A 24,150-nucleotide genomic window follows, 5' to 3' on the forward strand; every position below is an offset into this window, starting at 1 on the left:
GGTCACAAAACAGAACGTCCTGATATCAACGCAACTCAAACAGGGAAAGCACAAAAACAAACAAATTAAGACTAATTCTAAAAAATAAATAAATAAACAAAATAATACACACAACAGGAAATCATGGAAATCAATAGATAAACGATCAAAATAATCAAAAAGAGGGACTAAATATAGGAGGCATTGAACTGCCAGATGGAGAGTGATACAAGGCGAAATAGAAGGATACAAGTTAGGTTTATACTTAGAAAAATAGGGGTAAATAAAAAGGTAACCACAAAAAGGAATATCAATCCCATAACTCAAGAAAAAAGCCAAGAAAAACGTAACGACTCAATAAACACAAAGTTAAACATTATGAAAATGAGGATCTCACAAGCTACTAAGAAAAACGTCTCAGCACAAAAAAGCATGTGGAAAAATGAAATGGCCAACAACACACATGAAAAGGCATCAAAATGACAGCACTAAAAACTTACTTATCTATAATTACGCTGAATGTAAATGGACTAAATGCACCAATAAAGAGACAGAGAGTCACGGACTGGATAAAAAAACACAATCCATCTATATGCTGCCTACAAGAGACACACCTTAGACTTAGAGACACAAACAAACTAAAACTCAAAGGATGGAAAAAAATATATCAAGCAAACAATAAGCAAAAAAGAAGAGGAGTAGCAATATTAATTTCTGACAAAATAGACTTTAGACTTAAATCCGCCACAAAGGATAAAGAAGGACACTATATAATGATAAAAGGGACAATTGATCAGGAAGACATAACCATATTAAATATTTACGCACCTAATGACAGGGCTGCAAGATACATAAATCAAATTTTAACAGAATTGAAAAGTGAGATAGACACCTCCACATATATAGTAGGAGACTTCAACACACCACTTTCGGAGAAGGACAGGACATCCAGTAAGAAGCTCAATAGAGACACGGAAGACCTAATTACAACAATCAACCAACTTGACCTCATTGACTTATACAGAACTCTCCACCCAACTGCTGCAAAATATACTTTTTTTTCTAGCGCACATGGAACATTCTCTAGAATAGACCACATATTAGGGCATAAAACAAATCTTTGCAGAATCCAAAACATCGAAATATTACAAAGCATCTTCTCAGACCACAAGGCAATGAAGCTAGAAATCAATAACAGAAAAACTAGGGAAAAGAAATCAAATACTTGGAAAATGAACAATACCCTCCTGAAAAAAGACTGGGTTATAGAAGACATCAAGGAGGGAATAAGGAAATTCTTAGAAAGCAACGAGAATGAAAATACTTCCTATCAAAACCTCTGGGACACAGCAAAAGCAGTGCTCAGAGGCCAATTTATATCGATAAATGCACACATACAAAAAGAAGAAAGAGCCAAAATCAGAGAACTGTCCCGACAACTTGAGCAAATAGAAAGTGAGCAACAAAAGAATCCATCAGGCACCCGAAGAAAACAAATAATAAAAATTAGAGCTGAACTAAATGAATTAGAGAACAGAAAAACAATTGAAAGAATTAACAAAGCCAAAAGCTGGTTCTTTGAAAAAATTAACAAAATTGATAAACCATTGGCTAGACTGACTAAAGAAAAACAGGAAAGGAAACAAATAACCCGAATAAGAAACGAGAAGGACCACATCACAACAGAACCAAATGAAATCAAAAGAATCATATCAGATTACTACATAAAATTGTACTCTAACAAATTTGAAAACCTAGAAGAAATGGATAAATTCTTGGAACAATACTACTTACCTAAACTAACACATTCAGAAGTAGAACAACTAAATAGACCCATAACAAAAAAAGAGATTGAAACGGTAATCAAAAAACTCCCAACAAAAAAAAGTCCTGGCCCAGATGGCTTCACTGCAGAGTTCTACCAAACCTTCAGAGAAGACTTAACACCATTACTATTGAAGGTATTTCAAAGTATAGAAAAAGACGGAATACTACCCAACTCATTCTATGAAGCTACCATCTCCCTGATACCAAAACCAGGTAAAGACATTACAAAAAAAGAAAATTTTAGACCTATATCCCTCATGAACATAGATGCAAAAATCCTTAATAAAATTCTAGCCAATAGAATCCAACAACACATCAAAAAAATAATTCACCCTGATCAAGTGGGATTTATACCAGGTATGCAAGGCTGGTTTAATATCAGAAAAACCATTAATGTAATCCATCACATAAATAAAACAAAAGACAAAAACCACATGATCTTATCAATTGATGCAGAAAAGGCATTTGACAAAGTCCAACACCCATTTATGATAAAAACTCTCACCAAAATAGGAATTGAAGGAAAATTCCTCAACATAATAAAGGGCATATATGCAAAGCCGACGGCCAATATCACTCTAAATGGAGAGAACCTGAAAGCATTTCCCTTGAGAACGGGAACCAGACAAGGAGGCCCTTTATCACCGCTCTTATTCAACATCGTACTTGAAGTCCTAGCCAGGGCAATTAGGCTAGACAAAGAAATAAAGGGTATCCAGATTGGTAAGGAGGAAGTAAAGCTATCACTATTTGCAGATGACATGATCGTATACATGGAAAACCCTAAGAAATCCTCCAGAAAACTACTGAAACTAATAGAAGAGTTTGGAAGAGTCTCAGGATATAAAATAAACATACAAAAATCACTTGGATTCCTCTACATCAACAAAAAGAACACCGAAGAGGAAATCACCAAATCAATACCATTCACAGTAGCCCCCAAGAAGATAAAATACTTAGGAATAAATCTTACCAAGGATGTAAAAGACCTATACAAAGAAAACTATAAAACTCTGCTACAAGAAATTCAAAAGGACACACTTAAATGGAAAAACATACCCTGCTCATGGATAGGAAGACTTAACATAGTAAAAATGTCTATTCTACCAAAAGCCATCTATACATACAACGCACTTCCAATCCAAATACCAATGTCATACTTTAAGGGAATAGAGAAACAAATCACTAATTTCATATGGAAAGGAAAGAACCCCCGGATAAGCAAAACATTACTGAAAAAGAAGAAGAAAGTGGGAGGCCTCACCCTACCTGATTTCAGAACCTATTATATAGCTACAGTAGTCAAAACAGCCTGGTACTGGTACAACAACAGGCACATAGACCAATGGAACAGAATTGAGAATCCAGATATAAATCCATCCATTTATGAGCAGCTGATATTTGACAAAGGACCAGTGTCAGTCAATTGGGGAAATAATAGTCTTTTTAACAAATGGTGCTGGCATACCTGGATATCCATTTGCAAAAGAATGAAACAGGACCCATACCTCACACCATGCACAAAAACTAACTCCAAGTGGATCAAAGACCTAAACATAAAGACTAAAACGATAAAAATCATGGAAGAAAAAATAGGATCTACCCTAGGAGCCCTAATACAGGGCATAAACAGAATACAAAACATTGCCAAAAATGATGAAGAGAAACCAGATAACTGGGAGCTCCTAAAAATCAAACACCTATGCTCATCTAAAGACTTCACCAAAAGAGTAAAAAGACCACCTACAGACTGGGAAAGAATATTCAGCTATGACATCTCAGACCAGCGCCTGATCTCTAAAATCTACATGATTCTGTCAAAACTCAACCACAAAAAGACAAACAACCCAATCAAGAAGTGGGCAAAGGATATGAACACACATTTCACTAAGGAAGATATTCAGGCAGCCAACAGATACATGAGAAAATGCTCTCGATCATTAGTCATTAGAGAAATGCAAATTAAAACTACGATGAGATTCCATCTGACACCAACTAGACTGGCATTAATTCAAAAAACACAAAATAATAAATGTTGGAGAGGCTGCGGAGAGACTGGAACTCTCATACACTGCTGGTGGGATTGTAAAATGGTACAACCACTTTGGAAATCCATCTGGCGTTATCTTAAACAGTTAGAAATAGAACTACCATACAACCCAGAAATCCCACTCCTCGGAATATACCCTAAAAATACAAGACCCTTCACACAAACAGATATATGCACACCCATGTTTATTGCAGCTCTGTTTACAATAGCAAAAAGCTGGAAGCAACCAAGATGTCCATCAACGGAATGGAATACTACGCATCGATAAAGAACAGTGACGAATCTCTGAAACATTTCATAACATGGAGGAATCTGGAAGGCATTATGCTGAGCGAAATGAGTCAGTTGCAAAAGGACAAATATTGTATAAGACCACTATTATAAGACCTTGAGAAATAGAAAAAACGGAAAAGAACACATACTTTTGTGGTTACAAAGGGGGGAGGGAGGGAGGGAGGGAGGGAGGGAGGGAGGGAGGGAGGGAGAGGGCTTTTTATTGATCAATCTGTAGATGGGAACTGCTTTGGGTGAAGGGAAAGACAACACTCAAAACAAGGAAGGTCAGCCTAATTGGACAGGATTAAAAGTAAAGAGGTTTCCGAGATAAAATGAAAGCTTCAAAGGATAGCGAAGCAGGGGCTGGGGTCTGGGGAACTTGGTTTGAGAGGACTTCTAAATCAATGGGCAAAACAATTCTATTATGAAAACACTCTGCATCCCACTTTGAATTGTGGCACCTGGGGTCCTAAATGCCAATAAGTAGCCATCTAAAATACATTAATTGGTCTCAACCCACCGGGAGCAAAGGCAAAGGAAGAACACCAAGGTCACACGACAACTAAGAACCCAAGAGACAGAAAGGGCCACTTGAACCAGAGACCTACAATATCCTGAGACCAGAAGAACTAGTTGGTGCCCGGCCACAATCGATGTCTGCCCTGTCAGGGAACACAACAGACAACTCCTGAGGGAGCAGGAGACCAATGGGATGCAGACCCCAAATTCTCATTAAAAGACCACACCTAATGGTATGATTGCGACTAGAGGAATCCCAGAGACAATGCTCCCCAGAACTTCTGATGGCACAGGACAGGAACCATCCCCGAAGACAAATCATCAGGCATGAAAAGGACTGGTCAGTGGGGGGGAGAGAGATACTGATGAAGAGTGAGCTAATTAAATCAGGTGGACACGGGAGAGTGTGTTGGCAACTCTTGACTGGAGGGGGGATGGGAAGATAGAGAGAGAGGGAAGAAGGTAAAATTGGCACGAAACGAGAGACTGTAAGGGCTGACTCAATAGGGGGAGAGCAAGTGGGAGAAGGGAGTAAGATGTATGTAAACCTACATGTGACAGACTGATTGGAATGGTAAATGTTCACTTGAAGCTTAATAAAAATTTTAAAAAAAAAAACACTACAAAGTAGTAGTGACTCAATATTATCAGCGGGATTGACCAAGAGATGTGAAAAAATTAATTGAAGTTTCTGGCTTACCACTTCAGAGGAATAACTTTCTCAGCATCCCTTATACACTAAAATTTGGGGGTGGAGAATATAGCTGGCTGATAAGATGAGAGTCATAGAAATAGATTTTTCTTATGTCAATCCTCTAATACGTATTTATGAGCCCAATGTGTCTTAAAAAGCACCAGGCACCCTTTGAGGTGGTGACCCTCAAGCAGCTTGCAATTTTGTTGGGGAGATCAGGATGCATGAAACAATAGCAAACAAAACATGTTCAAGAATAACCGGCTGCTAAAGGACACACCAGAAATGCTATGACAGTTTAGCCACAGGGAGACTTGCAAGAGCTGGAGGCATAACGGACCAGGCACATTTCTTGGATTTGAGGGATATCCCTGGGATCTGAAGGACTCCTGAGCAATGACCACTGGTGTGGAAGCATGAGAATGTCCTAAGACAGAGAACAAGCATGAGTGAAGATTAAGAAGCAGGCCTCCATGAAGCTTGTTTCTGTATCAGTGAAAAGGCCAGTCTGACAACAGCAGAGGTATCTACTGTGAAAATGTAGAGGGAGAGGATTGATGGACCTTAAAAGCTAAGGAGAAGAGTTCAGTGGGAAATGGGGAGCCACTGAAGGTTTAGAAATACAGAGAGATCCAAGAAATATGGAGATTAAGGTTCCTCAGACTTTGCTGAGCAAAGCTTGGTGATGAAAGTTATCAAGCACAATCGTACCTCATTGCATTCCACAAAGTCAGGGGCCCACATCAGAACATGTACTGATCACTCTGTGCTGGGTTCACCCTAGGGCCTGAGGGTACAAGGAAGAACAAGACAGAATCACTGGGTTCAAGGAGCTTATAGTTGACTGTGGGGAATATCCTCTGCTCTCTTGCCTATTCTGACCAGCTATCCACCAATGATAGCATTCAATAGCAGCCATGATAGTAGAGAGTAAGGGCATTGGGAAATCACTGAGGGCTTGTGCACTGGGCTGTCTTGAGCTGCATCTTAAATCAGAAGGAAGGGCTCTGAGCAGTTATATGGAGGAGGAAAGGCATTCTAGGAATGGGGAGCACAAATGAAGTGTCTAGCAGACAGTGAATCACATTCTGTTTATCTGAAGAGGATAAGAAGTGGTGCTGAGTGCGTGGGGTTGGAATGGTGACAACCTAAACTTCGGAATGAATTTGAACTCTTGAAACTACTCTCCATTTCCATTGCAAATGCCTTGGTTCAGTCCCTCAATGAATCTCCCCCAGACAATTAATACTCCTCCCTGTCTCCCTGCCTTCAGCACCACCCCTCCAACCCATTATTCAACTGTTGCCAAAGTAGCCATCTTCCTTTTATATCTTTTTTTGTCATATGTATTCAACCACACAGCTTCTTTAAAAACCTCTGTATCCCCTACTTGGGTTTTAAGGCTACTGGCAAAAGTTACCCAGTCATCTGTTTGAGGTTTATGCAGAAATATCTTAAACTAGAGCCTAGTGCCAATTTCAAACCCCCAATTCCAGCTTCAGCTGTTTCCTGACCAGGGACAAGCATGTAAAGGTCAAAAGGAAAACTAGGAAGAAAAGAAGGATGGGAAGAGACCACATGGATCCTAGGCATTTCTTTTGGGCTTTCTCTCAAAAAATCATATTAAGACAATCGAACAACTTATGAGCATCTATTATGTAGAATCTGAATTGAACCCAGTACAATGGTACAACGTAATATCAAGCACGGTTTTACGTTTTGAGATTCTGTCACAGTGGACTACTGAAATCACAAAAGTTTAATCAGGAACTTGAAATAACCATGCTACTTTGTCATAAGTTCTTAGAATAAAGAGCCTAGAGGCCCTATTACCATATGACAAAGACCAGGTTTACAGGTGAAGAACTTGCAACGCTGCTGCTCTTCACTTTCATTCTTCCAAATTTTTTTTCCTTTATGGGAGAACAGAGTTCACAATAATAGAAGCTGAAGAGAGTTCAGTGAAACGCGTGCACAGACACACACACACACTCTTTTTTAATTAACGGCTGCCTTGATGCCCTGGTGGCACAGTGGTTAAGAGCTCAGCTGCTAACCAAAAGGTCAGCAGTTCGAATTCACCAGCCACTCTTTGGAGTCAGAATCGACTCGATGGCAACAGGGCTCCTGCAAGAGTAAAGGAGGTAAGTGATCCTGGTTGTTTGTCCTTCCTATCTTTTCATCACTTTTTTAATTCTTTTAAATATTCCGTTTTTGAAAAACAAAAGGTGACTAAGCAATCCTCTTCCAATTCCCGATGAAAACTAAGTAACTGAATGATTGTCTCAACCTCAAGTCAAATACAGATAAAGAAGAACTCCAAAGGAACACGTGTTATACTCTACTAGAGTCAGCGACTATGCACACATCCGCATACACTAAGCCCCTCTTTCTTTCAGTCACGTATACCACAATCCCTTACCCCTAAATGTCTACCTTTCCTGCCTCTAAAGTCATATTGTTTCTGTGACCATATACACATATATTCACACATATATATAGATAGAAACACACACACAAATGTATATCACTATATATACACATACACATACATACATTTTTATAGATATTTATGTAAATAAGTAAAACCAGTTGTTGTCTGTCACCTCCAACTCATGGCAACCCCATGTGTCAGAGTAGAACTTACTCCATGGGCTTTTCAATGGCTGATTTTCCTGAAGTACATCACCAGACCTTTCTTCTGAGGTGCTTCTGGGTGGACTCAAACTTATAAGCTTTCAGTTAGCAGCCAAGCACGTTAACCATTTCTGTGTCCCAGGGACTCCTATGTATATCCATAAACCAAAAACCAATTGCCATTGAGTCAATTCTGACTCGTGGTGACCCCATGTATTTCAGGGTAGCACTGCCCTCCATAGGGTTTTCATGGCTGTGACCTTTTGGAAGTAGACTGCTGGGCCTTTCTTCCAAGGTGCCTCTGGGTGGACTCAAACTGCCAACATTTTGATTAGTAGCCCAAGGTTATAATTGTAAGATATTCTATTGTGTGGTTTTTCTTCAAAATAATCAATCCTGATGGCTGAGCTACCCAACAACTCCATGGCCCCACATTCAGAGTCAAGGATCTAAGGAACACCTGGTTTGAAAAACGGGTTAGGCATTGCCTCTGATCTTTGGTGCACTCCTGAGGCAGTGACCCTGAATGCATCCCCAGGCACCTGAACAGTGTGTCACATTTGGTGAATGGCCCCGTAGGACATCAAGCTTTAAGGTTTGCAGAATGCATTCCATGACCATGAACTCTTAGAAGGTCCTGGTTTACTTCATCTTGGTAAACTCATACCGGCTTACCTCACTCAGTTTCATATTTTCGGAACGGCGATGCTGATATTTTGCCTGTATAATGGTAGGTGCTCTGTGTGGATAATTTTTTTTCATCCGTATTTTAGATCTATGAGTCTACTGCTTTGGATGCTCCAACATGAGACTGTCAGTTTCTGGAGATTCTACAGGAGTCTCCTGGGTTCCAATGGTGGCCATATTCCCTGGGCATAACCCTATGGCTTTCCAAGACACTTTGCAGAATATTACTACTACATTTCATTGAAGCTTAGAGGCCATATTCAGAGATGTTAAAATACAAATACATACATTTCTTCAAATTAATGAAATAGCCTTATTTTTATACCAGATAATTACCCAAAATTACAATTATTATATGCTCCCAGGATGCAAAGAACTTCTTAGATCGTCTCAGCCCATTTTCACAATAACCCTGAGATAAGTAAGGCAGATATCCCCTCATTTGATAAAGAAACTGGCTCAGAGAGGTTGTGTAGCTAGTGCTAGTCCACACAGCTAACCAGTGGAAGAGTTGGGATAAGATCCTAACTTTCCTGACTCTAAATTCTTTACTCTTTCCACTACATCATACTCTGCTTTTCAGAAAATATGTATAGCTGATAGTGTTCGCTGTTTCCTCTCACCATCCAGTACCAGAGGATGGATCATCATAGGTTTCGGCCAATCACAACAATCCTATTCCCTGCTTTCCCAGTACCTACCCAGGTACCTAGAGAGGACCATTTGACTAACTTCTGACCAATGAGATATAAATGGAGGGATGGTGAGAAACACAGTTCTGAGAAAGTGTTTTATTTTTAATTTTGTCTTGCTTTCCCAATAAAGGGGGCAGATGCAACTCATACAGGCCTAATCTTTCTTAGTTTCTCTTTTTTCCTGTCTTGAACATGGTTGTGATGGCTACAGCTACAGTGACCACATTGCAGCCGTGAAGGACAGGCTAAGAGAATCACACTAAGTCACTGAATCAGTATTAATGATCATTCATCTCTATATTTCTTGTTATGGGGGGAAAAAAATTCTAACCCTTACCCATTGCTGGGGGGAATGTAAAATGGTGTAGCCACTGTGGAAAATAGTTGGGTGATTCCTCTAAAAGTTGAAGATAGAAATGTCATGTTGTTACGGTTGTTAGGTGCTATCAAGTCAGTTCCAACTCATAGCGACCCTATGTACAACAGAACAAAACACTGCCCAGTTCTGTGTTATCTTCACAACTGTTATTATGATTGAGCTCATTGTTACAGCCACTGTGTCAATTATCTCACTGAGGGTCTTCCTCTTTTTCGCTAACCCTCTACTCTACCAAGCATGATGTCCTTCTCCAGGAACTGGTCCCTCCTGATAACATGTCCAAAATACATGAGACGAAGTCTCACCATCCTCTCTTCTAATGAGTATTCTGACTGTACTTCTTGAAAGACAGATTTGTTCCAGCTCATTCTTCTGGAAGTCCATGGTATAGTCAATATTCTTTGCCAACACCGTAATTGAAAGGCATCGATTCTTCTTTGGAATTGCCATATGACACAGCGATTCCACTCCTAGGTATACACCCAAAAGAAGTGAAAGCAGGAACTCAAACAGATATTTGTACACCAGTGTTGACTTCAGCATTATTCACAATAGTCAAAGGTGGAAACAACCCAAATGTTCAGCAACAGATGAATGGATAAACCGAATGTGGTATATACATATAACTGCTTGGTTCTTGGATTTTTTTTCTTTTCCTCTCTCCCTCCTTCTCCTCCTCTCTCTCTATTTCAACTATTCATTGACTCAGGCATTTAACCAACCAACAACGACTAAGAGCCTACAACATGCCAAGCCCTGGCCCTATGCTAGATGTTGGGGATAGCAAAATGAATAATACAGAATCCAGCAAGGCCAAGCGCAAATGCATGAAAAATACCATGTTTTTTTTTTCTAACCTTGTCTTGGCACTTCTTCAGTTTTGAATACATAGGGAATCTCAAAAGAAAAAAAAAAAAGGAAGGAAGGTACATAGGTTCCTCTCCACCACTTCCGAGAGGTCCTGAACTTGAATAACAGAGAAATACGTAGGTTACTACGGAGGACGACCAAAGGTCACAAGGGTGAGGTTTGGGAGCGTACAGGGGCTTCCTGGAAGAGACTACATCTAACCTGGGTCTTGGGACAAGGCATAGCATACCGATCCGGAGCACCAGTTCTGGGAATTAGGCTGATTTTTCCCACTTACTAACTATGATCATGAGAAAGTCTCTTAAACTCCGTAAGCCTGAGTTTCATCTAATAGTATCTATTTCGGAGATTCCTATACGGATGAAAAAAGATGCTGATTATAAAACTTTTAGCACAAACAATAATAACTGCTCAATAAATGTTTCTCTTAGCACTGTTATTTCTACTGACAAAGGATGAGTAGGAGTCAGCCTGATAAAGGAAGAGGGCAAGAACTTGCTGAGTTTAGTTCCTGTGGTCATGATATTCAGGAAGTGAAAGTAGAAGAAAGGGAGAGACCTTAGAAATTTGGGGACAAAAAGAAGTAGTGGTGTGCCTTTCAGGCTGAGGCAGGAAATGGTCTGGCCAGCTGAATGTGTGGCACTGCTTGATATGGAACAAAGGACGAGAGAAGGTACCAGGGGCAGGAGCACCACACTGTACAATGTGGAGGCCCCATTCACAGGGTCATCTGCCAACTCCACTCAACTCTTTCACTGCCACTCAAGTCTTTGGTATCCCTTCCTTCCAGAAGCCCTCACCAACAGTCTATCCCTCACATCCTAACACTCATAAAACCGGTATGTTACACAGCTCCAGGAGGCACCATTCACACAGAAAGCAATGTGAATAGAGTCCCCTTACCTGAATGCTGCCCTCTGGAACTGTACCACCCAGCAGCCCTGCTACACTGCATGCACTCACACACCAGCGTCCACACTCTAGAAGAAGCAGGGTAATGCTGAATGTTCATGAGAAAACCTTGATTGTTTGGGAAAGAAGATGAAAGCCAGAGAAAATGTCTATGGCTATGGGAAACCTTGGGCTTGCCCTTCATTCGAGCATGAATAAAAGAAACAACAGTGATAGGAAATACCAATTAAACTTGGGTGATTAGAAGACTACCACTGCCATTAGTAGCCGAACTGAGGGCAGAGAAGTTCACAGAAAATATCCTAGGGAAATTAGGAGTGGCAGGTTAAAGCATGGAGTTGGTTGGGTGTGGGAGTGGGAAATGAGTTTTATTTGGGATATGTTGAGGCTCAAGGACTGTGAAACAAAAAGGTAGATGTAGAAAATGCAGACTTGAGGCCTAGAGAAAAATTCAGGTTAAGAAGTTAGATTGTAGAGTCATCCAGGAAGATGATATACGAAGCCAAGAAAATGACTAGGTTATCAACAATCAGTTGCTGTCAGGTCGATTCTGACTCATGGTGACCCCCTGTGTGTCAGGGTAGAACTTTAATCCATAGGGTTTTTAATGGCTAGTTTTTTGGAAGTAGATCCCCAGGCTTTTCTTCCAAGGCACCTCTGAGTGAACTTAAACCTCCAACCTGTAGGTTAGGGGTCAAGCACATTAATCATTTGTACCACCTAGCAACTCCAGGTTATCAACAGAGGAAGTAAAAAGATAAAGAAGATGATGCATGCCTACACACAGAAGAGGAGGAGGCACGGGGAGGAATAAAGAAGGACCCCAAAGCAACAGAAGCAGCCCTGGTGACACAAGGGTTAAGTGCTTGGGTGCTAACCAAAAGGCTGACGGTTCAAATCCACCCAGTGGCTCTGTGAGAGAAAGATCTGGCAATCTGTTTTGGTAAAGATTACAGCGAAGAAAACCCCATGTGGCAGTTCTACTCTGTGACATGGGGTCTCTACAAGCTCGAATCAACCCAGCAGTACACAACACAACAACAAAGTGAAAGAGCTCCGAGGCAGAAAATAGAGAAAAACCAGAGGCCTCTGAGGTCATAAAAGCCAAGCGAATTTTTTCAATGAGAGGTTTCCATATGGTCAAATGCTATAGAGAGAGATAAACCATGGATGGTCACTGGTGCCTCTTGAGAAATTTCACTAGAGTGTTAGCTCCTTAAGGGTGGACCACGTCCTTTGTTGCAGTATCCCACACGTATCACAGGCTACACAGAAGGAAAGCATTTGGGGAATAAAGTAGAGCAGCTGGACTGGAAGTCCAATTGTAAGGAGTTAATAATTAACCATGACAACAGTTTTAAAGTTTAATGGCTCTTAATATAGCTTTGTAAAAGAGGCAAAAAATTACCAGTATACACACTGTTCACTCTGATTGCACGCTTCTATGCAGGACACACTTTTCTATTTACCTGGTACAAACTGAAACTCAACGTCAGGTGAAGGGCAAGAGGCTATTTCCTGGGATCCTCTCTGCTACAAATTCTCTGAATGACCTTAGCACAATGGCAAAGCCTTTCCATGTTTGTTTCCACACTTGTAATTTGGGATTGATATTAACTTATTTACAAAGACCTTGAAAATACCTGGATGATGGGAAATAGATGTAAGTAGCTTCAAATCACATGGGGTTCTCACCAGCTCTCCTACGGCAGTGAGAAAATGAAATGCCCTGCCAGTAAATGATACTTTCACAGAAATTTTGCATCATGTCTTCCCACCTATTCTGGGAAAATTAAAACTAGGCATGAAATTTTCATTCCCTACAAAAAATTTCCAAACTAAGAAAGTATCTCTTTAAAGTCCAACAAAACCTCTAAGGACTATACAATCTCAACTAAAATTATACTTTAAAACAAGAATAATAATAGCTACAGAAACACTTTTGGAATGCTTATTCTGTCAGGTGCCAGGCTGACTGCTTTACATGTATTACCTCATCTAACCTACAACACCTCCACAATATAAGGTGCTATTACTAATGTCTGTATTCCAGGTGAGGAAACTGAGGCTTGATTAGCTAACTCTCTCAAGGTCACATAAGGAGTAAAGTGTGGAATTTGGATTTAAACCCAGTTGCTAACATATCCTTGTAAGGATTAATTTTTCTGGCTGTATAATACGGACTCAACATACCAACAATCATGAAGATGGCGCTGGATCGGCAACATTTCATTCTGTTATACATAAGGTCACCATGAGTCGGAACTGACTTGATGGCAACTACCAACAAGAACTTAATATTCCTTTGCATCACTGACATTTAAAGTTACAGACGTGTGTGTGTGCGTGCGTGCACATATGTACATACGTGTAAACAAACAAACAAAAAAAAACCCATTGCCGTAGAGTCAATTCTGACTCACAGAAGCTCTATAGAAGAGAGCAGAACTGTTCCATAGGGTTTCCAAAGAGCGGCTGATGGATTTGAGCTGCTGACCTTCTGGTTAGCAGTCGAGAGTTTAACCACTGAGCCACCAAGGCTCCATATATGTGTATGTATAATTTTTTTAATTAGAATTTTTTTTTTTTTTAACAAGACATCATGGCCTGGATGAACAGCCTGCAAAGGGACCAGTTAGTAGATCCTGTGTGATAGATCTTTTTCTACTAATGAGCTTTTCTGCCCAGTGTCACTAAATGAAGTTGGCCAGTGCCACTCAGGAAACCCTGGTGGTACAGTGGTTAAAAGTTATGGCTGCTAACCAAAAGGTTGGCAGTTCAAATCCACCAGACGCTCCTTGGGAACACTACGGAGCAGTTCTACCCTGTCCTGTAGGGTCACTATGAGATGGAATTGACTTGACGGCAACGGGTTTAGTGCCACTCTGCCAAGGAGAAAGCAGCACAGGACCTACATGGTCGATGCCAAGACTCCAACTACACCCCATCAGATCTACACACTGGAGACAGCCACAGCTGGGACACTCCTCCCCTCTTCTATACTCACGGACCCATGTTCCTCTAGGGAAGTGGCAGCAGGTTGAAAGGCCAAGTTCCTTAGAAACCAGAACCAGTGGCCAAGCTTTTATGCTAGTGATTTATAGCAATCCCAGGGGAACAAGAGTGACAGAAGAAGACAAGTGATGCAGAGAGGGAGAGCAAATATAAGATGGAGTGGGACTGAGCTGGCCATGATTCACAAGAAATGTAGCTTGTTGCCCAGTCATATGTGACATCTCCAAAGAGTCCGTAAGGAACTACTGAGTCTCAAAAGCATCCATCAGAGAGGGGTGATACCAGAAGAGGGAACATATCTGTCATCTCCCTACCACTTCTGGTTCCCCACTTGCCACAGTTCACTCCATGGGGGCACAACTTTCTTACACTTTTGAGGTACCTTATCTGGCTCCTTCAGGAGCAGAAGGGAAGCCAGCTCCCACATCTAAATGTAGAAGTGGTGGAGGAACACCAGCAGTGGCCTCAGATGGCAGAATGGTACAGCCCAGTAGAGCTGTCACTACAGCAGCCCAGAAACAGGTGGGCTAAGAGGATCTGAGGTGGTGCCTCAGGGATAGCCAATACATGACGTTTAAACTTAGAAAGGGATCAATACTGGTATGTAATCCCACATAAGCTAGAAATTGAAGAGCTGATTTAATAGGTCTTTTTGGACTCTGAGTTATTCGTGCTCACTGAGCTTCTGCAGGTTATTAGAATATTGACTGTCACAGAACATCACTCATTTATTCATTTATTTATTCATTCAATAAGCATTTATTGAGCTTATCGTTAGGCATATGTGAGATTATAGCGACAGAGAAGGTGAAGACCCAGCCCCTGCCTTGGAGAGGGAGACAGGCAGATAAACAATCACAATAGAGTGTGATCAACACTACCCAGGAGAATCCGCCAATGCCATGAGAGCACAGAGGGTGGCATCTAGACCAATCTTGATCAGTAAAGAATAACTGAGGAAAGGTGGCCCCTGGACAGGGGCTTGAAAGATGAACAGAAATTAGTTGACAGTAGAGGTCACAGGTGGAGAGAAAGGACATCCCAAGCTGGAACTATGACGTCTATAAGAACAAAGCAGGACATTCTGATACAGTTGATTAAATGGTGCCATTTTACCTGGCAATGTTTAAACAGTTGTGTTACCACGCAAAACCACTGTTGGTTACCAAAAAGTCTGTGCAACAAATATACCTGATTTTTACATCCATCCCCAGAATTCCCCCTACTGAACATAATTCCATTCCTGAACATCACCCACCTCTGACCCTCCTCTGGAGCATGGATCAGAGATGGGATAGAAGTGTAGAGGAGGAGTAAGAGTACAGCACAGTGTGAGGGAGGATGAGGCCCACAAATGAGGCGAGTTCAGGGGTGGCATGAGATTTAGGGTTAGTGTCAGAGACAAGTCCAGGTAGGGGTAGGGTGATGCACAGAGATGGAGTAGGGATGTCTCTTCTGTGTGTGACATAAGTTTTAAGTGTAATAGTTTATTTTGTAAGGCCCTCACTCAAAACAGCTGCAATAAAACGTTAATACGCTCATGCAAAGACTAGGAGATGAATGAAAGCATGTTGTGTTTCCTCAGCAGGAGGTAATTCAGTTTGACTGAAGCAGTGAGCCAGAAGGAGGGTAGTGAGACAGGAGGCTAAAAGGGTTAGAAGGAGTTAGGTCGGTCAGGGCCTTGTAAGCCATGCCAAGAAGGTTGAGTTTTGTCACTAAGGCAACAGAGATCAATTAAACTATTTAAGTGGAGGAAGTCACAGGACTCAGTTTGTATTTCAGAAACACCGTTCTGGAGCAATAAGAAAGACGGACTGGGGAGTGGGAAAACCAGCTAATAATTATAGTAATCAGATATAAGATGAGGGATAGAGTAGGAATCCTTTTATGAGCCATTTAGGATGTAAGATCAATAGGACACTGGAATGAAGTCTCTTTGGGCCTCATACAAACTGAGGAAGTAAATGAAAAAGACACTTGGAAAAGTGAACAGATTTTTGTGCCATTCAGCAAGATAACGACTTCAGAAGGAAGAATAGTTGAGGGGTGGTAGGGATATGATGAGTTCAGACACAGTGAGTTTGACTGGTCTATGGGACAACCACACTGAGATGGCTGCAGGACCTGTTAAATAGGTCCAGAGTTTGGAAGATGAGAGATGGAGGCTGATAATACAGACTGAGAGGTCACTGGAAGCTGTGGGTTTGGACTAAGTTACTCAGAATGTATAATATGAGGAGAAATAACAATCAAGTTTGGGACCCTGGGGAAAGTCAGCCACAGATTAGCCACTTGGTAGTCTACTATAAACGTCTTCTCTTGTCACCATCATGAAGGCCTAAGTTAAAGTCAATCTTCCATTACAAGGAAAAATCAACCTGGTTCTCTTAGAATCCATAAGCCCACCCATTGCCTTTGAGTCGATTTCAACTCATAGCGAACCTACAGGACAAAGTAGAACTGTCCCACAGGGTTTCCAAGGAGTGGCTGGTGGATTCGAACTGCCAACCTTTTGGTTAGCAACCAAGTTCTTAACCAGTGTGCCATCAGGGCTCCAGAACCCACAGGGGGGCTCCAGAACTCACAGGAGGACCAGGTAAAAGAGATGTCTGTATTCACCCCAAATGGTGAACTCTTCAAATAATACGGAGATAAGGGACCTCTGCGCAGGCTCAATACCAGTGGAGATGGGGGAGAAGAGGAGGCATTAAAACAGAAATGCAGGGGCTGTAGATTTTCACTTGCAGAAGTAAAATTTCCTTCACTTTTCTGCAGCGTGGACTTCTGCGGGTGCGCCAAGGTCATACTGACACTTCTACATCCACATGTCATCCATCAGGAATAATTCTCTAGTTAGAGCCAAGACCAAGATGTACAACTCAAACTTGAAGGCCTCACCTTAGAACCGGTTCTTAAACTTTGTTGAAATTATGGACCTCTGGATTACTTTGAGATATAACTTAAGCCACACACCCTCATCTCCAGAAAAAAAACACACAGATGCAACATTATTTATAAGTTTAGGAGCTTCACAGACACTTTTCCCAAAGTCCACCATGAATGTCCCAAGGATTTCTGAACTCCCTGTTCAAAGCTTCACCCAGAACAATTTATCTCTAGTTGCTTTCAGGCCTTTCAAAACAAAACAAAGTCATTCCAGGGGAGCACAGCAGAAGGAAGCCAGGCACTGTGGCTTCTACTGACCCTGAACTGATAATTCTTTATTTCCGTTTTCAGTAATGCAGAGGATACCTCCTTCCCTTTTCTAAGAATTCCTTCCCTCCCTCTTCCCCCAACAAAGCAGATACACAGGCATAAAACCAAAATAACCCAGCCAAATACTAAAACTCAGGCCGCCACAGTTGGCCTCATTGGCTGCAGCTGCAGCTGGGGCCCTGGGCTGGGTACAAGACTTTATTTACCCAGGCCCCTGCCAGGGCAAGAAAGCTCCCAAGTCTACATCTGCTGACTGAAGGCAGGGGAACATAAGTGTTTCCAACTCCCAGGGACAGCAGTCAGAAGCCAGGACACACTGGGTGAGCTTGGCCCAGTGGGAGTCAAATGTCCACTGAGGACTGGCTTTGCTTTGGTAGAGCAGGGTCCTGGATTCGGATAGGTAAGATGTACTACTGACACCCCACACTTTTTTTTTTTCTTTTATAAATTGTAAATTTAGACAGCAGATGCATTAGGAAGGATTACAACTTGTAAAACAAAAGAATTCTCACTTTATACAATTTCTTACAACAGAGCACCTTTATATGGTGACAATGCACCCGCCCCACAAAAAAATAGTTGCCGTCAAGTCGACCCAAACTCATGGTGTCCCCATGTGTGTCAGACTAGACCTGTGCTCCATGGAGTTTTCAATGGCTTATTTTTCAGAAGTAGATCACCAGCCCTTTCTTCCAAGGTACCGCTGCATGCACTTGACCTTCCAACCCTTTGGTTAGTGATCAAGGATGTTAACCTGTTAACGGTTTGCACTATCCAGGGACTCTTCCAACCCCACACTCCTAGCACATTTCCTACTTTTAAATTTATTTTTCTAACTGATATTTTTTTATTATAAAAGGAGTATACTCTCACTACAGAAAATTTTAGAAAACAGAGAAAAGTTTAACCCATGGTGTATTTCTAAAATGATTGGATATATAAAAATCCCGTTTGCATATACCTTTTCAGCTTCCCAAGGACACTTCTATTGTTTAAGGGTGAAGCAGTCTTTTGAGGGGGAGACGAGGCTGTCACCACTGACAAATGGGACAAGATCCTTTGACCTTGTAACTCCCTGGGCTCTTTCTTTGGGTGGCTAGGAATTACTCATTCTATTCTTTTTTCCAAGTTGATGGAAATTTCCCACAGTTTATGCCTATTCTCTTTACTTCCTCAATCTGAAAAGACCAAAAAGGAAAACTTAATCATTGGAAGCTCACTCCTATTAAATTTTCTGCTTTGGCATGTCTAATGTTTTCTTCTCCAGTCTCCACCTCCATCGGAGGTTTCTCCTCAAAAATGCTAGTAGTGATTTAGAAACGAACCACGCTGTCACATATATAGTGATTTAGAAACGAACCACGCTGTCACACATATTAGTGGCCACGCCACCACTAATAGCAGTATTGCTTTCAGGAGACATCTCACTGATAGTAACTCTTGCAATATAGAAAAAGCCATAAATTCAAAACATATAAAGCATAAACGCAAACACAGCAGACACACTAATTCGAGAATTGAGGACTTCAGGATTTGATTCTCTGAATCTCTGAATTTTATTTAGCTTTGAGAGTGAGACTTTTAAAAAAATATATGTTCAGAATAATATTATTTGCTGAGTGAAATAAAGTGTCTTAGATGCATTTTTCCATCCAAGTATAAAACTTGGATGCAAAACTTAGATCAATCAGTTCATTAGAAATGGGAAAGTACCTTCTTAATTGGCTCACAAGAGGTCAACAGCAAGTACGGGGTGGTGGTGGTGGTAGTCATTAAACCAAAAAAACCAAACCCATTGCCATCCAGTCGATTCTGACTCATTGCGGCCCTATAGGACAAGGTAGAACTGCCCCATAGAGTTTCCAAGAAGCGCCCAGTGGATTTAAATTGTGTATCTGGTGGTTGTTAGATGTGGTCAAGTCAGCTCTGGCTCATGGTGAGCTCATGTGTGCAGAGTAGAACTGCTCCATAAGGTTTTCAAGGTTATGTATGGCCTTATGGAAACAAATCACCAATCTTTTCTTCTACGGCGCCTCTAAGAGGATTTGAACCACCAATCTTTTGGCTAGTAGTCAAGCGCTTAACCTTCTGTGACACCCAGGGACTCTAGTATGATGTTAGTGCATATAACACTTAAACACTGTCATTGCAGAGATATCGATATTTTCTGTGTCTCCGTTTTCAGGCCTCTGAATGCTACTGCATCTATGATTTGTGTAGCAATTGCCACAAACACGGGCCAGACTGAAAGGAGTGCTTCAACTGCAGAGGAAACATAAGTGGTTGACATATGTGTGTGGAATTTATTGCAGTATCTCCCTGACCTCCCTCTTTTTAATGGAAAGAAGGAAAACAGTAGCAGTATGAGTTAAATTACAACGTGGTTTCGGTTCGCAGAAAATCCAAAAGGCTTTTAAAATGTGTGAGCCGTCACCACTCCTCACTGCCAACACACTGGCATCGACAGTGAGATTTACAGTGAGGAAGAGATGAAGAGCTTCCTAACATTAATGCAGCTGCATTTACTGAGCACTCAACTCTACAAGATGGGCATTTTTATCACTGGTTTCCACCTCATAGATTAAGAAACTGAGTCTCAGGGGTTAAGTAATTTGCCCAAAAGCATAAAGCTATTAAGAGGTCAAGCGGTACCTGACCCTAGTCCATGCACTTAACCATGGCATTATACTTCTAGGACTAGTAGAAGACTTGAACCAAAAGGAGGGATTTGGTAGAGCTCAAATGATAAACTAGTCAAAGAAAATCCCATTGGACAGGTCCACCCTTCATTTTACACTGGTAAAGTGAAGAAATGAACAAAGGCAAGCAAATATGTTGGAAATTAGTGCTAGCTTGACTTTTCCACTGGAGCTGGGATGCCTGCAGGGTCAGTCCCCCTAGGGTCCCCTCCCTTCTTGGTCCACATTCATTTCCTCACAGCACTAACATCTCATCTATAAGCTGGTGACCCCCACATAGCTGTTTCCAGCCCTGACTTCTCACCTGCCTCCACAGGTGTAGCATCTCTACCAGGCCGGCAAAACTTATGTATTCAGAATGGAATGACTACTCTTCCTCCCACAAAAGGACTCCACCAGAAGTCTACTCCGCCCAAGCTGACGGCAGCTCTACCTTCCTAGGAGTCCTAGCCAAAATGATCAAGTCACCCTTGACTTCCCTCTTTCTCTTACACCCTTTCTCTCACTCATTTTACAAAAAGGCAGCATACAAACATGTTTCTCCTATGTGCTCCTAGTACACTTCATTAAATTTCAATTTCATCTTAAGTACCTCTACTGAAGCAGTTAGACAAGCTCCTTCTGCTTTCATAGCAATGTCTAATCTGCAGATGACAGTGTTCACCTACCACCTTATTTTTTATATGCTATTTGATAAACACTTACGTAGCTTTTTTATGTAGCACTTCTTATTTCCCAGACATTGGCCTGAAAGTGTTTTACAAATAACATAACAACTCTGTGATGTAGGATTATTATTATCCTTTTTATTTTTTTTTTGTGTAGATACGAGTTGGAATCAACTCAACAGCAATGGGTTTGATTTTGGGTTTTTTATACAGATAAGGAAACTGAGGCACCAGGTGATTAAATAACTTCTCCGAGGCCACAGCCTGGATCCAGATACCACACCCTTAACTGCTTTGCCATGTTCCATTCATGATGCATACCTCTAAGTAGGGTTTTTTTTTTCCTTTAAGTAATGACACATAGGAGCCCTGGTGGCACAATCGTTAAGAGCTGGACTGCTAACCAAAAGGTTGGCAGTTCAAATTCACCAACCGCTCCTTGGAAACCTTATGGGGTAGTTCTACTCTGTCCTATGAGGTCGCCATGGGTTGGAATCGATTAGATGGCAATGGGTTTTGGTTTTAGTGACACATATGCAAAAATTAACCTACACACTCATCTGGCTTTATTATGACTGGACCCACTTCTGTGAAGTACCCAGGCAGGCCAGGGGGCACGCTCTGCCCTCGCCACGGGAAAGAGGTAACCAAATGATGGGGGATCAAAGCCCCTGGATCCATAAGCACTGTGCTCTGACCAGCCAAGTCAGAGTCTGATACATGAAAGCAAACTTCTGATTCCCTGGAACTGCCTCCCCAAGGCCTACTCAGGGGCCAGGAACTTTAAAACCAACCAACTTCCAAGCACGTGAGCTCCAGGGCCTCAAGAGTGCAATGGACGGTGCAGCTAGAGGCGTTGCCAGCTGGAGGTGTTGTCGACAAACAGAAGGCCAAGCTGCTGCAGATGCATGGTCCGCCTGTGCCGACAGGCTGATGGGTGAGTGACTTACAGACAGGCTGTATTTATTCACACAGGTCCCACTCTCCAATGATGTTGCTTTAGTAAGAAAGTATTAAGGAGGGAGAGAGAGGGAAAGAAGAGAGTGTGGTCCAGTTGCCATGCCAACAGCATAACAGCCAAGGACAAGGACAGCTGGCTTTCTACTAGGATCCTTGTGGGCATGGCCAGCGTGGAAGGACAGCCACTGTTAACTCCTCTTTAGAGCACCTTTCCTTCGGTTTTCTAGTGACTACAGCTTCTAGAGCTAAGAGACTAAGAGAGGTGAATACTTCACCCTGGCCTCTGTTTGTCTCACCTGTAGAATGCAGGTAACGCTATTCCCAACTTTACAGAGTTAAAGTGGACATTAAATGAGATAATGTGCTGTAAATGGCTTAGCACGGTACATAGTAAAATCCCATAAATGATAGCTCTTGCTAATGATTTTGATAATCTTAATAATGATTTTTCACACCCTTCAACTGTTCAGAGTCCAAAATGAAGGGAATGTAAGGACAAGAGGTGATACAGGAAATAAACACTGTCTACGTTATGAATTTTTTTGTTTTATGAATTTTCATATTTTATGAAAACTATTTTTGGCAGCTTTGGGTTCACACACTAGACAGCATTTAAAAAATGTATTAGTGAATAAAATGCACCATCTACGGATCACTGTGGCTTTATCCACTTACCTACAGTGTTATAATTCTTCTCTTTTAAAAGCTTAAGTCAGGAAAGCCAGGCAAATATACTAAGTTTCTAAAGCAAATAGAGAAATGAAACCTGTTTTCATTTAAAGCATCTCACTGTTTTTTTTTTTTTTTAAAGCAATTAGCTAACTTCAAAAGGCAGCCAATGTGGTGATTCTATCAAGCTGGTAAGGGTCTGGTGTCTCACTTCAAAGTTCAGGCAGATTGAAAGCCACCGATAATCCTTTTATGCTGGCTGGCATTGGCACAAAAAATGCTGAGAATGTTCTTTCATTCAGATGGCTTGTTTGCACAGACCCGCAGCACTAAAATGGTACCTTCTGTTAATGAGAGCCAGGGTAAAGCCTGAAAGAGAAGGGTGTATGTAATTATCTCATCCCCAAATTAAAATTAACGAGGATTTTTTGGGGTTACAGTTCAGGGTCTCCATGTGGTATAATACTAGCTGGGGAAATTCTACTGATGACAGGGGCCCTGTGTTCTTAGTGCCACCATCCCTATAGAGATCTGTGAGGCAACTTAAGCTGGATACCACCACATGTCAGGAGACTTGGGGTCAGTTAACACAGAGGTGCCAGGGAATTGCTGCATGACTTCAAACAAGTCACTTGACCTTTCTGGGTCATGTTGGAAATGGAGAGCGACCCACTGCCTGCCAATCTGACAGATTTTATGATAGGATTAGATTTTATTTATAAAGAGGTTTGACATCCTGTCCTAGAGTGTCGCTATGAGTCGGAATCGACTCAGTGGCACTGGGTTTGACATCCTTAGCTTCAAAATGCTTTCCTATTAATAATAAAGCGAACATGTTAAGGTCAGATCAGAGTCCAGTGTTATTCATCTACGAATGAGTCACTGAATGGCTTCATGGTCAGGAGGTGATACAAGCTGTCAGGACACTGGGATTAGATGGCCAGTGGCAGTCAAGAAGACTTTAAGTCATCTGACTCGGACTTCCTTCCCCTCACCTGCTTGACCCCTGAAACAGGCCTGTGCTGACTGTCACAGCCACAGAGTTGGGTTGACTTACATCCCTGAAAACTGGTGCTCCCAACTCCCTAAATCCTACTTCTCCCTCCAACCTAGTATCACTGCAACTCCACAAGCCACCCAGCCCAGCACAACCTCAGAAAGACCCCCTTCTCTGAATTCACGGCATTCAGCACCCCCTTTGATTACTTGCCTACTGCTGTTGTTTAACTATTATTTATTTCCGCATAAACATTATCTTAGAGGCTATGTAAGCAAAGAGACTGAGCACTAACTACACTTGCCTTAATTCCTCATAACGCCTTTCTCAGAGCCTTGTACCCAAGAGATGCTCAATGCCATTCGTATGAAGCCACGTTCCAGAGGTCTTACTGGGCCACG

The 24,150-nt window shown here is 41.6% G+C and overlaps 1 protein-coding gene across 4 annotated transcripts in view; it reads right to left on the reverse strand.

Annotated features, from left to right (window-relative positions):
- STON2 (stonin 2) overlaps nt 1–24,150 on the reverse strand; it is a 174,503-nt gene that overhangs the window by 144,955 nt on the left and 5,398 nt on the right. The gene's annotated exons all lie outside the window — the stretch shown is intronic.

Source organism: Elephas maximus, chromosome 10, assembly GCF_024166365.1.
Source record: "Elephas maximus indicus isolate mEleMax1 chromosome 10, mEleMax1 primary haplotype, whole genome shotgun sequence".
NCBI classification, from domain to species: Eukaryota; Metazoa; Chordata; class Mammalia; order Proboscidea; family Elephantidae; genus Elephas; species Elephas maximus.